This window comes from Panthera tigris, chromosome D4 (genome assembly GCF_018350195.1).
Source record: "Panthera tigris isolate Pti1 chromosome D4, P.tigris_Pti1_mat1.1, whole genome shotgun sequence".
Classification (NCBI taxonomy): Eukaryota; Metazoa; Chordata; class Mammalia; order Carnivora; family Felidae; genus Panthera; species Panthera tigris.
In genome coordinates, this window is record NC_056672.1 from 6,574,493 (window position 1) to 6,585,873 (window position 11,381).

The window sequence follows — 11,381 nt, forward strand, 5'->3', positions numbered from 1 at the left end:
AGATGATTCTAGTCCCCCACCTTCAAGATACCCTTGGCCAAGTCTTCCCAACTGAGGTTCCAGACATTGTGGAACAAAAACAAGGCATTCTTACATTAACAACTCAGGCAACAACAGATGTTGGCGAGGATGTGGAGAAAGAGGATCTCTCTTGCACTGCTGGTGGGAATACAAGCTGGTGCAGCCACTCTGGCAAAAAGTATGGAGGTTCCCCAAAAAACTAAAAACAGAACTACCCTATGACCCAGCAATCGCACTACGAGGTATTTACCCAAGGGATACATGTATGCCGTTTCGAAAGGACACATGCACCCCCATGTTCATAGCAGCACTATCAACAATAGCCAAAGTATGGAAAGAGCCAATGGATGAATGGATAAAGATGTGGTATATATATACAACGGAGTATTACTCAGCAATCAAAAAGAATGAAATCTTGCCATTTGCAACTACATGAATGGAACCAGAGGGTATAATGTTAAGCGAAATTAGTCAATCAGAGAAAAGATAAGTATCATATGACTTCACTCATATGAGGACTTTAAGACACAGAACAGATGAACATAAAGGAAGGGAAGCAAAAATAATACAAAAACAGGGAGGGGGGACAAAACATAAGGGACTCTTAAGCATGGAGAACAGAGGGTTACTGGAGGAGTTGTGGGAGGGGGTATGGGCTACATGGGTAAGCGGCATTAAGGAATCTACTCCTGAAATCATTGTTGCACTATATGCTAACTAATTTGTATGAAAATTTAAAAAATAAAATTAAAAATAAAATAAAATAAAATAAAATAAACCACGGCATTCTTGGTGTACCCTATGTGAATTACTGACCAGTAAGATCTGTGAGCCTAATAAAGTGCTGCTTTACATCACTACGCTTTGAAGTGGTTATATCACACAGCAATAGCATCTGGAAATGAGCCAGTAGAGGGGAAAATTAATAATGCAGGAAAAAGAGGGAGAAATACAATAGTAAAGTCCTTGAAGGTAAAAGGAGATGGGTTTCTGTACCCAAGCAGGAGAAGCTTAAGATGGGACACTGAGTTCATTCATTGTAAATTTTTTTTTAATGTGTTTTTTTTTTTTAATTTTTTTTTTAACGTTTTATTTATTTTTGAGACAGAGAGAGACAGAGCATGAATGGGGGAGGGGCAGAGAGAGAGGGAGACACAGAATCGGAAGCAGGCTCCAGGCTCTGAGCCATCAGCCCAGAGCCCGACGCAGGGCTCGAACTCACGGACCGCGAGATCGTGACCTGAGCTGAAGTCGGACGCTTAACCGACTGAGCCACCCAGGGGCCCCATGTTTATTTATTTTTGAGAGAGAGAGAGAGAGAGAGACCAAGCACGAGTGGGGGAGGGGCAGAGAAAGAGGAAGACACAGAATCTCAAGCAGGCTCCAAGCTCTGAGCTGTCAGCACAGAGCCTGAAGTGGGGCTCGAACCCACGAACAGTGAGATCACGACCTGAGCTGAAGTTGGACACTTAGCCAACAGAGCCACCCAGGCGTCCCTGAGTTCATTCGTTGTAAAGGAGAAAAGGGCAGAGTTTAGGCACAGATACAGGATGACAAGAGGTGTTACTGATGGTAGATTACGTTATTTAGAAATATGGAGATAAATACCGAAGGACACTGTTAAGAGATTTGAAAGTGGTTTACTGGGAAACAGGAATCAGAGATGGGGGAGGAGCAACACATTGCTGATTTTTGTTATAAACCATAGTACACAGTTTACCATGTTTATTCGTGTTTCTAAAGTAAACAAAGTTATTTTAAAAAAGATTTATTATAGGGGTGCCTGGGTGGCTGGCTCAGTTGGTTGAGCATCCGACTTCGGCTCAGGTCATGATCTCACGGTGAGTTCGAATCCTGCATCAGGCTCTGTGCTGATGGCTCAGAGCCTGGAGCCTGCTTTGGATTCTGTGTGTCCCTCTCTCTCTGCCCCTCCCCCACTCGCACTCTGTCTCTCTCGAAAATAAACATTAAAAAAAAATTTTTTTAAGATTTATTTTATTCCCTCATTGTCCAAATGAGGAAAAAAAACTAAGGCTCAATGATCACGTGACTGGCTCAAACTCACACACTAGGTTGACAGCAGTTAGTCCCCGATGCCCTTATTTCCAAAACAGCGCACTTCTTCACATCACACTGCCTTTCATATTACAAAATATTACCTAGTGACAATTAATTTCGTAATCAGAATTTATTAAAGTCATTTAGTAAGCAGTAATGAATACACTATTCCCAAGGACTGACAGCAAAAAAGCAGGCCAAAATATGTCCTTGGGAAATCAAAATAAGCATTCAAGCAAAACTAACCATCCAGGGACTATCTGAACCTAGTCCACCTTTGATAGCTATACCATATAGGCTTTAAAAACAGATAATGCTTCGTTTTGCCCTCTCCAGCTCTCCTAATCTAAATACTTTTAACCATGTTACATTCACTTCAATAAGTTATCTACAAGGATTTCTCTTTCTTTTTAGAAAGTAATGCCTTGGGGTGCTTGGGTGGCTCAGTCAGTTGGGCATCCAACTCTTGATTTCAGCTCAGGTCTTATCCCAGAATTGTGGGATCGAGCCCTAAGTCGGGCTCTGCACTGAGTCTGCTCAATGATTCCCTCTCTCTCTCCCTCCACCCCTCTCCCCCACTCTCTCTCTCTCTCACTAAAAAAAAAAAGGAAAGAAAGAAATTATTACCTTATCAGTTTATTTAGATTCTGCCAGTACAAATGCATCCAGAGATCACTTGTCTAACCTGCCAGGCTACTGAATGTCTAATAAGAACCAATGATGGGAATGCAAGCTGGTGCAGCCACTCTGGAAAACAGTATGGAGGTTCCTCAAAAAACTAAAAATAGAACTACCCTATGACCCAGCAATTGCACTACTAGGTATTTACCCAAGGGATACAGGTATGCTGTTTCGAAGGGACACGTGCAGCCCCATGTTTATAGCAGCACTATCAATAATAGCCAAAGTATGGAAAGAGCCCAAATGTCCATTGATGGATGAATGGATAAAGAAGATGTGGTATATATATACAATGGAGTATTACTTGGCATTCAAAAAGAATGAAATCTTGCCATTTGCAACTACGTGGATGGAACTGGAGGGTATTATGCTAAGTGAAATTAGTCAGAAAAAGACAAATATCATATGACTTCACTCATGAGGCTTTAAGAGACAAAACAGATGAACATAAGGGAAGGGAAACAAAAATAATATAAAAACAGGGAGGGGAACAAAACATAAGAGATTCATAAATATGGAGAACAAACTGAGGGTTACTGGAGGGGGCGTTGGAGGGGGGATGGGCTAAATGGGTAAGGGGCACTAAGGAATCTACTCCTGAAATCATTGTTGCACTATATGCTAACAAATTTGGATGTAAATTTTAAAAAATTAAATTAAAAAAAATGTTTAATTCCAAAAAAAAGAACCAATGAATGTTGGGGCACCCGGGTGGCTCAGTTGGTTGAGCATCCGACTTCAGTTCAGGTCACGAACTCGTGGTTCCCGAGTTCAAGCCCCATGTCCAGCTCTTATGCTGAGAGCTCAGAGCCTAGAGCCTACTTCAGATTCTGTGTCTCCCTCTCTCCCTTTCTCCCTTTTTCCCTCTCTCTCTCTCTGTCCCTCTCCAGCTCACACTCTGTCTCTCTCTCTCAAAAATAAATAGACATTAAAAAAAAAAAACACTCAATGTCTACTCACTCAAATAATAAGTATAGGGCTAATTCCCACAAGGAACAGCAGTACATGTATAGTGTGATATAAAAGGACACAGATGAATGACAAACACTGTCAAAAATACATCCCAGTCTTTATTATGCCTAAAATTCTCAAATTTAGTCCCAGTGATGAGAGCTTTGTGTAGAAGTCTCCATTATTCACCCAACTGTCAAATCCAAAGGTCATCTCTTACACTAGAGAGAGCAAAATATTAACAGTAGCGATGTTTGCATGGGAAAACCGTAAGTAATTTTCTTTTTCTGCTTTTCTAGATTTCATGTTAGAAAAAACATTAGTATACACTTCTAAGGCCTTTTTTCAGTTCTGATTCTCATTTCTTAGCAGTGATCAACAGTGATCAACATGATAATCATTCCCACCCTCTTAACCTACCCACCCACCTTCCTCTCAGACAGACTGCTCCTTCTTTGTCTCTTTTGTTAATTCCTCTCCTTTCGTCCTGTAGTTATGGGCAGTTCCCAAGCCTCAATTTCAGGTCCACTGCTCTTCTTTCTGAGCACTACAATTCCAGCCTGAAATTTCTCTACCAAGTTCCAGTCATCTAGCTATCTATTTCACTTGACTATCTCACTGTTACCTCAAATTCAACATCTCCAAAATCTAAGTCCAGCTGTCTGTATCTCTTCAACCAGCTACTAATATTTTCATACCTATGTCTGTCAGGATGGCCATTTAAAAAATTCTAGTTCTTTCTCTATCACTAACTAGTTGAGTAATTTGGGACACATGTTTAAATCTCTCTGGGTCTCAGATTCCTAATGCACAAAATTCAGAGGCTAGCCCAGATGTTCTCAGACGTCCTGACATTCCAACACTCTTGAATTTCTTATGGCACTGAAGATCAAAACTTCAAAGTCATCTTTGATGTGTTGTCTTCCTCCCTACCCCCCAACCCCACCACATCCTCCTTTCTTATCCAGTCTATAATGAAGTCTTGTGTGACATCTCCCCAGTCCTATTTTCACTAAATCCAAACACTAGGCCTAGATTATCTTCCTCGCTCTATCACTTTTCTTTCCAATTCATACTATACCTAGCACTGTGCCAGTCTGTTTCACCTAAGATACTTTTAGCAAGCTCTTTCTCCGTCGAAACTTTTAAAGCTTCTCAGCTGCCTATGAGGCAGAGTATATTCTTCTCATCCTAGCACTCAAAGGTATCTGTATTCTGCTTCCAATCTATATTATCAACCTCATTTCTTACTACCCTGCCACACAAACCTTCATTTCACTTAAGTTACTTTCCGTACTGTTCTCTGAAAATGTCATGCAGATTTTGCCTGTTTACCACCTATACAAGGTCCTTCCTCTTACACAAAATCAAATCCTGCCTAGTTTTGATTCTACTTCCTCTCTGAAGCCTTCCTTGCTCGCTTCAACTCTAAATGGTCTCAAATATCTATAACTTTTATTACTTATTTCCCAGTTACATTTTAAGTTCTCAGTGAAAGGAACCTATTTTATATCTTTCTGCATCTCTTTTGGACATAGCAAAGTACCTTTTACATCGCAGGTATTAACAAATATTTGTTTGGTAACTGACTAGAGTTCCTTTTTAATACATAGCATTTATTGAATGTTCCCCATCTGCTCAGCACTCTGTGTGTTCCTCAAAGCATACACAATCAACTTGAAAAGATATGGTTAACACTAGAGAAATAATCATCAAACAACCAAAGCGTAATATATAATTAAACTATGAGAAGATTCTCTGTGACTAAAAAACAGTGGAAATATAGAAAGGAAAAAACTGCATTTAGTGAGAAATAGTTTCAGAAATGAGGTAGAATTTTAACTGGGAGTACAGCCATAGTAACAGTACTAGTAATAATAGTGGTGATAAATAATTATAATAATAAAAGCTAAAACTTAAGGTGCACTTAATGTGCTAGGCACTGGTCTTGAGGACTTCTCATGTATTAATTCACTTCTTTCTCACTACAACCCTATGGAAAAAGTACTAGAGTCATTCTCATTTTTTTCAGATGAGACTGAGACCTGGCTTAGTTATTTCATACCTAGTGAGTAACGCAAACAGATACAGAATTGGGCTTGGTGGAAGAAGGATGGAAAACATAAATGAAAGTTAAAAGATGAAATAGCATAACTATTATTAGAAAATGTGGAAAGCGGCTTGAAACACTACAGCAGAGAATGCCTTTTGAGGGTCCTTAGACCAAAGACTGAATAAACAGGGCAGGGAGCAATGACAGAGTAGAATGAAAGCCAGGAAGAGGAAGTTAAATTTAAGAGGTAGAAAGTGGGAAGCCACTGAAGATTTGGGGACAAAGAAATGCCACAATAAGGAGTATTAGTGACACTTCTATTGTGGATAAACAGAAGAAAGAGAAGCTGGACTCAGAGGTTGCTATGACTTTCAATATTGTAGGCTGAAGAAACAAGTCCTGGGATTCAGGTGGTAAAGTGAAGTAAGCAGAGATATAAGGGACAAAAGAAATATGAACAGGACATGTTAAATAGGTTAATACAAGAGGTAAATGAAAGATGAAAGTTTAAAGATGATGCCTAATTTAAAGCCTATTATGACCAGGAGAGAAGGAAATTACAGAAGGGTATAAAATGATGATTTTTCATTTAGGGCATGGTGAGTTTAAAAAGACAGTAGGGGCGCCTGGGTGGCGCAGTCGGTTAAGCGTCCGACTTCAGCCAGGTCACGATCTCGCGGTCCGTGAGTTCGAGCCCCGCGTCAGGCTCTGGGCTGATGGCTTGGAGCCTGGAGCCTGTTTCCGATTCTGTGTCTCCCTCTCTCTCTGCCCCTCCCCCGTTCATGCTCTGTCTCTCTCTGTCCCAAAAATAAATAAACGTTGAAAAAAAAAAAAAAAAAAGACAGTCAAGGGACGCCTGGGTGGTTCAGTTGGCTAAACGTCCGACGCTTGATTTCAGCTCAGGTCATGATCTCATGGTTTGTGAGATCGAGTCCCACATCAGGCTCTACTCTAAGAGCAGGTAGCCTGCTTGGGATTCTATCTCTCCCTCTCTCTCTGCCCCTCCCACACTTGTGCTCGCTCTCTCTCAAAATAAATAAATAAACATTAAAAAGAAAAGAAGAAGAAGAAGACGATGACAACACGACGACAAGTCAAAAATACGAGCCCAAGAACAGGACTGGAAAAACCAGGAAGTGACTAGAATGACAAATAAGCAATAGGATTAGTTTTAAAATGAAAACACTAGGAAGAAGCTACAAAGATATTAAATAGGAGAGGAAATATACTAAGCCATGATCAGCTGGTACCAGCGGGATATCAATAATTTTATCAATAACTGTATCAATACTTTTGGTGGGGAAGGGAAACAATTTGTGACCAACACTTAAAAATGCAGTTTTTCCACTTAAAAAGACTTTTGTGTGTATCAGAAAAGCCAACCAAAAGCTAAGGCAAAGGTTCCCAAACTGTCCATTCAGGGAGTTCTTAGTAATTTCACAGCACCCCCGAGGCCAAGAGAAATACTTCAAGAGGTAGATTCAAACCATTTAATGTCCTTACAACTTAGTGCTTGTTCAGCCTCCTACAACTTCTTGGAATCAAACTGGACAACATCACACTCTCATTTCCTCTGTCACACTGATTCTCATACAGTAGTTGCTTTTTATGAGAGCAACCTCTAAAGAAACTGCTTTGCAAAGACAGGACATTGTAGAAAGGACTGTGTCAATTTAATGTTGACACTGTGAACTACCTCAAACTAATAGCTCAAGGCTGAGTTCACTGGTGCTCCGGGGGCACCTCAGCACACAGTTTGGGAAACTGGGAGCAAAGGCAAGGGGCCTCAAAAGACCGGGGGGGGGGGGGGGGGGGGGGGGGGGATGTGATGGGGGAGGAGCAGAAGAAAGTTCTTAGCACACTTAACCACAAGAGGGCAGCACAACAGTCGGGAAGGAGGCACAACGGTGGGGGCAGGGGGTGTCAAGAAGGGAGAAGAGTTAACCTTTCCATGAAAAGGCTTTAAGACCTGTTAACCAGTTCCAGACCTAAAAGTTCTTTATCTCCTTCTACTAAAGAGGAAGAAACACTGGTCCCTGGCAGACCACCTCGCGCAGGGTCATTGTGTCCTTCTCTGAATCTCCTCTGCCGCCCAGCCATGAGTAGCCGAGCCTTTAATAGTAGCCAAGCGATGTACTATTTTGCATGCATGATCTTACTGAATCGTCACAACAACCTTCTAAGAAAAGTGGGGCTCAAGGAGAGGTTAAATAATACAACCATAAAGTGGCAGGAACACCAGGATTCAAACCCAGATCTGACACCAGGGCCAGCGCTCTTTTCCTATTCTGCCTCCAAAGCATCCCGCCTTTCAGCAACAGCCGGGGGAAGCAGACACAAGATACCACGTTTCCTTCCCATACCTGAGGCACCTGCCTCGAACCCGAGGAAACACCAGTATAGGAAACAAACTATTCTGTAACTGTCCCTAAAACGCGGGCCATTCAGCTGGAGCCAAAGCAGGCATTCCCGCGTATCCAGTGACCAAGGGCTGCGGCTTTCCTCTCCAGGTAAACACACCCACTATTAAGGCAAGTGCCGGGCACATCCAGTTTGCAGACATGTCGCACAGGCAAGCTAGTGATCTTCACACTTGTGCTAAAAGGTGAGGGGGGTGGGGAAAGGGAGTCCAAAGGTTGATTATTCATCTTCACATCTGCTGGGTGTCACACAAGGCTATTTGCAGTAGCCCAACAACTCGCTCGCACACACTATTAAGAAACCAAACGCAGTCGTCATCGCTCTTATTCCCACTTCTAATTTCCTTCTCCACATTTCCCCTCCCCTCTATGACATATTCGGCCGCTCCTGGCCTTTCATTCAGAGAAAAGGAGTTTCTCCTGACACATTAATCACCACCGGAAAGCAAACTGGGTGAATTCAACCGACGCACCAAACTTAGGCAGATAAAACCATCCAGGAAGCATTCAGTGTGGTAGCAGAAACCCCAGCACAACAGCTAACGTGTTCTCCCAGTAGGTATCTCTGAGTACTTGAAAATGTCCCTCCTTGAAAGATTACCGAGCTCTGGCTGCTGGAGGAGAAAGGGTTAAGGCGCAAGGCTTCCCCCCACCCCACCCCCCCCACGTAAAGCCTCGCTGCTCTTCTAATTCGCAGGAAAAGAAGCAATGAATGTTTCTTAAAGGATCCAAGAGCAACACTAAACACCCCCCGAACTACCCTCCCCGACCCACATTCTAAGTCCAGCACTGCCATTTTCAGTGAGCCCTGCCTGTCTACACACGTTCCCACCCTTCCTACGCACGCAGTCCACACTCGCCTTCACCGCCGCCACGGAGCACCGCAGCCGGGATCTCAAACCCACCTTCGCGGGAAGGGCAGCGGGGACCTTTTTCTTCCGAAGAGCAACAGTTCACATCTTGTTCCCTCGCCTGCTTCTGAAACCTAAAAAAAGCAAGCAGCGGTTATTACCGCAGAAATCCTGGGGAAATAGATGCTCTTCCCTAGGCGGTGCGGACGTCTACAAAATTTTAAAGAGGTTTAAGGGGAGGGGGGGAAGGCGGCTACGAGGCACACATGGATGCAAACAGCAACAGGAAAACACGCCGTTGCAGGCTTCCCCCCCCCCCCCCCGCTTCGAGAGGGAAGATTTTCTTGCCGAGAAGTTTACTGGGCCACTAGCAGGGGGGACAGCGGGCATCAGGAGGTGGGAGGGATGCGGACAGACGACTGCGGCCCCCCAGCCAGAGGCCACGCAGCAATCGCACGCACCAGCTGCACCGATCCCGCGGCGAGGACGCGCCCCCGGGGCCCGCCGGGGCCGCTCCGCCCCGGCGCCCGGCGCCCGCCGCCGGCCGAGATCCGCGGGGCCCCCGGAGTGGGCAGGGGTGCCGGGGTCCTCCAGGCTGGGCCCTCCCGGGCCCTCCCGCGCGGGGTCGGCTCCCACTCACATCCCTCGGCGGCGAGCCCCGGGCCTGGCCCCGCGCTGCCGCAGCAGCTCTCCGCCCCGACGCGCGCCGCGAGTCCGGGCCCAGGGGCCGAGCGGCAGAGGCGGCGGCACCAACTCCCGAGCGAGCCGGGCGCCGGCCCAGCCTGTCAGCGCGCAGGGAAGCCCGTAGGCGGCCGCCGCTGCCCCCTTCTGCTCCTCTTCCTCTCTCCTTCTTCCAGCCCACACCACTCCCACTTCGGGCGGCCGGGAAGCCCGTCACAGGCGTCGTCTCCACCCTCTCCCGGGCCACACCGGCTTCTCGGCGCCTCAGGCGATACTGGTCCGGACGCCCTATTTGCGTCGGAGTCCGCCTGCAGTCTGGCGGCCCGATCGCTGCCGACCGAGACGGTCCCGCGGGCGGGGGCGGGGGCGGGAGTCGGGCACGCGCCCCGGGACTGCGCGTGTGCGCGTGTGCGCGTGTGCGCGTGCGCCGAGCGCCGAGCGCCGAGCGCCCGGGCCGCACTTCTCCGGGCGCGCGCGCCGCGGGGCTGGCGGGCGGCGGCCACGCACGACCCGGCTGCTCGGCCAGGCGGCGGGAGCGCGCGGAGATTCCCGGGGCGTCCCCCGGGCCCGAACGGGCGGGGAAATTGAGCTGGAGCTGGCTAGCCGGGCCGCGGAGCCAGCGGGAGCCGGGCGCCGGGGCTGGGCCCGCCCCTCCCCAGATGGGCGTGTGTGTGGCGGCCGCCCGCCGTGGAGGCGGCTGGGAATGAGTCAGCCCGGCCGGGAAGGCGCCCCCTGCACGCAGCCGGCCACCACACACGTTATCCTCCCGGGCACGGTCGTTCGTTCCCCTTCTGCTTTCGCTTCCACGTTCCTCGTGCCGCGGACCCGTCCTTCCCCAGGCCGGGCCTCTCGGCCCGAGGGGAAGTGGCGCCGAGAGTTGGGGCAGCGTTCACACGCGCAGTTCTGTGCAGGTGCGCCCGACTGCAGTCCCTCACCTCTACGAGAATAGGGTGAGGGTGGGACGAGGCGCCCAGCTGCCTGCGGACTGGCGAATGAGGACAAACATAGCCCACCGTCCCCCAAAGCCCCACTCATTCGTTCAACACATATCCGCATACCATCCACCAGGTGCCGGACCGTAAGGACCCCAAGGATGCTATGTAATCACAACGCGCGTTCTACTTGCTCTACCGGAGCGTGGATTCTGATAAAGTGACAAACATACTTGAAACGCATGATGTGCCAGTGTATAACTGCCACTAAGATAAATAAAACAAAGTAAAGGGCTAGAAAGCGAGGAGGCAGTAGGCTATTTTAGCGAGGGGTGGCCAAGAGAGACCTCCCAGAGTAAGTGACATTTGAGCAGAGATGTGGGGAATGAGAATGCACCAGTCCTGCAACTATCTGGGAAAAGAGTTTCAGGCGGAGGGACTAACAGGGGCAAAGACCCTGAGAAAGGAATGTGCTTGGTAAGTTCAAGGACCCGGAAAAGAGGTCACCGTAGCTGGAGGACAGTGAAGGAGGGAGCAGTGGGTAAGAGATGAGGCCAAAGGAGTAGCCTGGAACCCAACTGTGTACGGTCTTTTTCTCATATTAGCCCTCTTTCAATCTGAAACACTGGATGCATTTATAGCCCCTGTTTCCCCACTCACAAATGATGCTGAGCTTCAGGTCTAACTTGTATTTAATGATTTCTCTAATCAACTCACCAAAGCAACTCCCCCA

At 47.0% G+C, this 11,381-nt stretch overlaps 1 protein-coding gene across 5 annotated transcripts in view; it reads right to left on the reverse strand.

The window, feature by feature from the left end:
- JAK2 (Janus kinase 2) overlaps positions 1-9,762 on the reverse strand; it is a 117,147-nt gene extending 107,385 nt beyond the window's left edge. For 2 of the 5 annotated variants that reach the window (XM_042964833.1, XM_042964829.1), the window contains exons 1-2: positions 9,497-9,563; positions 9,090-9,169 (exon numbers count right to left, since the gene is read on the reverse strand). The gene's annotated coding sequence lies outside the window, so the exon portion shown is untranslated. Of the gene's footprint in view, positions 1-5,642; positions 5,705-9,044; positions 9,170-9,496; positions 9,564-9,675 lie in introns of those variants that run through there. The other 3 variants (XM_042964831.1, XM_042964830.1, XM_042964832.1) reach the window with 3 other exon arrangements.
- Positions 9,763-11,381: the final 1,619 nt, after the last annotated feature.